Genomic DNA, 4,752 nt, shown 5'->3' on the forward strand with positions numbered 1-4,752 from the left:
AAAAAAAAAAATAATAATAATAAATTAAACCCGCGGGGCCATTCTCACCCGCAGCCCAGCCCGTTCCTCTGAGAGACGCCCCTGCACTGAGGTTTTGTCAGTTCCCGAGGCGGCGTGGGCAAAAGTCCGCCTAGAGCAGCAGCCGCCAAACTTTGGACCCCCCAGACCACTGAATTCATAATTTTAAATCCCACAGACCACTAATATGATTTTTTAAAAGATAAGTACATTTGTAAAATAATGATAAAAAACTCCCATCTTATTAATATAAAATGCCCCGATTTAATGTAACATTATAAATACTTATTTAATCATAAAATCTTCAAAGGTGGTTTAATTGTAACAAATTTACTAAGTAAATTTAATTTTTACGAAATAATTGAACCTTATTTAAGTATTACATTTTTTTAGAGTGTAATATTTGCTTCTGTTTCCTTAAAATACGTTTATGGATTTTTGCTCCAGTGACATTATTGCAAGACAGAGAGCTGTATTTATTTCAAGCCATGACCAGTACCGAGTTTTAATTGCTGTGACAGATGAAAATGTTTTTCGCACAAATATGTTGTTGAAATTGAATAAAAATTTTCATTGCTTTTTTACTCAGCAATGGGTATTCAGTTTTAATGGAGATCCGAAAATGAGGTGTTGATAAGGATGACTGGAATTTAGCTTTGAGACTGTCGTTGGATGATAGACCGATGAGGCTTTCTTTTTCATTCATGCTTAAATTGCTGTCTTCAATGTTTGCTGCAAATGGATCTATTATCCATATTGCCATGTCTGGGATCTTCTTTCTTTGGGTAATAATGACCAGATGATTCTGTGAATGATTGTAAGTGCTGTTGAACAATGATTACCACCTACTGGTTTGAAGGGGAAAATAAGACATTTGTGGGGCTATCTATTTGAAACGGTGCCAGTGACCTGCCTTCTAACATACACACTTGGGTGCCCATAAACTTTATTCTTATCAAATTCCCTTCTTATTTGTGATGCCTGCCCTGCCTTGCAGGGAATACTCCCATTTTACAGAGACCATAAACCATTGAACCATATACAATCCCCAGAGAGGCTGGTGCCAGTGCTGGCAGACCTCTGGGTGTGGTCTCACTCCCCATCCCAACTCATGGGGTTGGTTTGTGTGTGTGTGGCAGGGGGGGGGGGGGGGGGGAGAGGGGAGGTTTGCAAAGCCCACAGAGGGTCTGGAAGCCTGACCCATATTTGGGGGACAAAGGAACTAAAGGGTGTAAAAGGAAATCTTTGTCCATATCCATCACTCAGGATTTGGAGACTCACTCCCCGGAGTCATGACACTAGTGCAATCTGCAATAAAGGCTACTTTTCTGAATATTCTGAGTTGCAGCTGATTAATTCTCCCTCACCGCCTGGCAGCTTATCTGCAACAGGTTGACATCCTTCTTTCTCATATATTCATAAAAGTTTGAAAACATTTGCAGATCTTCTTCAGCCAACCGCGTTTGCCACAGTAACGTTTTCTTTTGAAAAGCATCCATTTGCCTTGTAGTGTGAACGTGTCCTTAAGTTGTCCTTGCGAGGATATGTTTAATTCATTTATTATCGAAAAAATACCCCCCAGGCATGCAAACTTGGCTAACCACTCATCGTTCTTGTAGTTTCGGATTACTTTGCTGCTGGAAAAACATTTTGACTTCTTCACGCAGGGTGAACCGTTGGGTCAGTATCTTGCCCCTCAACAGTCATCTCAGAGTGAGAAGGTGAGTGTATTGGGGACCCATTTCTTCGCCAAGTGCCTCCAGTAATCGAGAATTGAGCACTTTGTGTCCAATTTTATTTATAATTTTAATAACATCTGATAATACTTCATGTAGTTCTGGGGATTTTTTTTCACCATAAGTTGCTCAAGATGTGTAATGCAGTGTGTAGACAAAATGGGTGAACAACATTTTTCACCTTTGCAACAATTCCTGAAAGATGTCCAATCATGTTGCGGCACCGTCTGTACATATCCCAATCCCAATACATTTTCCCAGTCAATTCTGTGTTCCAGGAAATAACTATTAACTGCTTCAAAAACCTCAGAGCTAGTTGTTCCACCAGCAAGTTGAACGAACAAAGAAGTTCTTCCTGTAACTCTCCTTCACACTCACAAAACAAAGAAGTGCCTTGTTACCTACGCCCATTGATTCATCAATTGAATTGAAAAACATGGTGAATTTTCCACCATTTTTATAACTTGATTTTTAGTATCTTCAGCCATGTCTTCAGTTCTGTGTTTGACAGTGTTAGGGGGCATAGGAATTGCTTTCAGTTTCTGGCAGCCTGCTCTCCCAAAACCTCTTCACAGGCTTGTAACATGCAAGATTTAATTAATTCTTCTCCATTTGTGTACGGCTTTTTATTATTTGTGATCTGAAGTGCTATCAGATAAGAAGCCTTTAATAAGGATTTATCTCCAACAGTCATTTTTACTAGAGCTATTACTTGCCTTTGCATATTTTCACGTGTTCTTTGAAAATATTCAAGTGTTGTTGTATTTTTAGCTAAACCCAGGCGTTTTGATTACAAGTGTCTTTCGAGTTTTGAAGGTTTCATGGCATCTTTGGATAAACTCTCAGAACACACACCACAAAGCGGCCGTGGATCCAGCTCACTACCAGGTTCTTGAACAAATCCAAATTTCAAGTAGTTCGAATCATATTTTATTGATATTTTCAGTTTTTCTTCTCTCTGCCTCCAGTTCGAACGTTCTTCCTAATGGTGCCTGACGAGGGGAGGGAGACTGATTCATGGATCAGCTCACAGCTAAATGAAGAACACATATTGCTATTGTTACTATTGTCAGTAATTACATTATCTTTTGTATTACTAAAGAAATGCAAAATATTCCTTTGCTTTTTTTTCACTCATTATGGGTTTCATTCGAATCTAAAACCAAAAAAAAAAAAAGTTAGTTATTAAAGTCACACTATTAGATGCCATTAAATGTAAGCGTTAAAGAAAATACACAGTTACATACCATACACAAATAAAATAAAACAACCGGATGAGAATCGTCAATCACGGAGCCAGTGCCTGCTGTAATGGTCAGAACAATACTGAAGCCACTTGCACCTCTCTTGTTCCCTCTTTCTAGTTATTAGAAAGGGGAATTCATGAAATATTACTCTACTCCAGTACATTTTGTGAATTTAGTGCAATGTAAAGGAAAATTGTCAGTCAGAATATAAGAATTTTGTAGAAATTTTTGCTTTATTATTATTTATTAGGATTAATAAAACAAAAAAAATGCAAATAATGTCTAAATTTTTCTACGGACCACCAAAATTTTCTCACCTACCACCAGTGGTCCGCAGACCACCCCTTGGCGACCGCTGACCTATAGGACTCAGGCTCATTCCCACCCAGGCAGGCAGCTGCTGCTGCTTCCTTCTCTTCACCCCACCCCACAGGCTCATGGGAAAAGTGCAGACCCTCCCAGGGGCCAGTGCTGCAGAGAAGGGTGGGAAGTGTGGCTGTCCACCGGACTCACTGAACTTAGGAGAATACTCTGGCAGCCTCTTTCTTTCAAAGGGATGTCAGTGGCCACAGTTTGCTGGGTCTTTTCCATGTTGTGCAGAATGAAGCAGAAGAACATGAATCGGCTTCCTTTCTGGGGAAGAAAACGCGCTTCAGAAAGCCCCCATTTCTTTCCTGGAGGTGGAGGGTGGCGCATGTGGGTGGGTCTCCCAGAGGCGGTGCGTTTGGTGAACTGGAGGGAGAGATAACACCTTACTCCGATTTCAGTGTGAGAGTCTGTAGTTTGGGTTTACAATGATTTGTTTTGTGTTTTTCCTTGGAACTTTCATAAAACTTCCCTATAGCAGGCCTCTAGGCAGCAGGATCTAGACAGCCTCCTAAACTTCCCCACCTCAGGATCACTGGGTGCTTGCCTCCTTGTGGTTCCTGGTGTCAGAGGTTGGGGAAACACTAAGTACAGTGGTTGCTTAGTTTGGATCAAAATCACCTGGAGGGCATCGGAAACCAAGATTGCTGGTCCCCCTGCCCCGGGTGTCTGGCCAGAGAGAACAATTAGATCTGACACTTGTCTGGGGACTCCTGTGCGACACCGCTGGTGCATAGAAGGCACCCCAGGCTGCATGTGGAACACCTCTTTCCACTTTACCATCTACCATCTTGTGACCTTAGGCATTTGAAAATTGGGGACTGATACAAAGTTTTTAAAGATAAAATGCTTCCCAGAAGAGAGAACAGGAGGATACAAAGAAGCTAGGTGTTATTGTTCACAACAGATTGGACCTGAAAGGAATCCTTGTGTTGAAGGCAAACAACAGAGGGAGAGTACGACACGTCCTGCAGGCCAGCCTGGCACCTTGCACTTGGCAGTGGCTCCCAGCCGGGAGTGTGAGGGAGAGGTTTAGCTCACAGGAGCTCGCTCAGCAAACCTTAGTCTCTACTAGGGCCAATTGGTGGCCCAGAGGTTCCGGTCTCCTCCGGCTGGTTGTCACAGAGAAAACCTCTCAGCTTCCTGCCCCGGAGGAGGAGGACCTGCAGGGCCAGGCTCCTGAGTGTTCTCTGGGTCCTGCTTCTCCAGCCCATCCTGGTTGGGGAGCTCTCACTTGCTCACACTGGGCCTTCTCCTGGAGAGAGACTCCTTCTGGAAGGTCTTGGCTCTTTCTAAAGAATTTCTTGCCTCTGCAAAAAATCCTTTCACAGTGATCCTGGGTCCCCCACTTGTAAGGGGTAACAAAGTTCCTAATGATTTGAAGG

The 4,752-nt window shown here is 42.4% G+C and overlaps 1 long non-coding RNA gene across 1 annotated transcript; it reads right to left on the bottom strand.

Moving 5' to 3' along the window:
* Positions 1 to 601: 601 nt before the first annotated feature.
* Positions 602 to 1,519, bottom strand: LOC118730317. The gene is made up of 3 exons (XR_004991433.2): positions 1,408 to 1,519; positions 928 to 931; positions 602 to 863 (listed from the first exon to the last, which is right to left on the bottom strand). It is a non-coding gene; the product is annotated as an uncharacterized LOC118730317 (long non-coding RNA).
* Positions 1,520 to 4,752: the final 3,233 nt, after the last annotated feature.

Source organism: Pipistrellus kuhlii, unplaced genomic scaffold (genome assembly GCF_014108245.1).
Source record: "Pipistrellus kuhlii isolate mPipKuh1 unplaced genomic scaffold, mPipKuh1.p scaffold_m20_p_3, whole genome shotgun sequence".
Taxonomy (NCBI): domain Eukaryota; kingdom Metazoa; phylum Chordata; class Mammalia; order Chiroptera; family Vespertilionidae; genus Pipistrellus; species Pipistrellus kuhlii.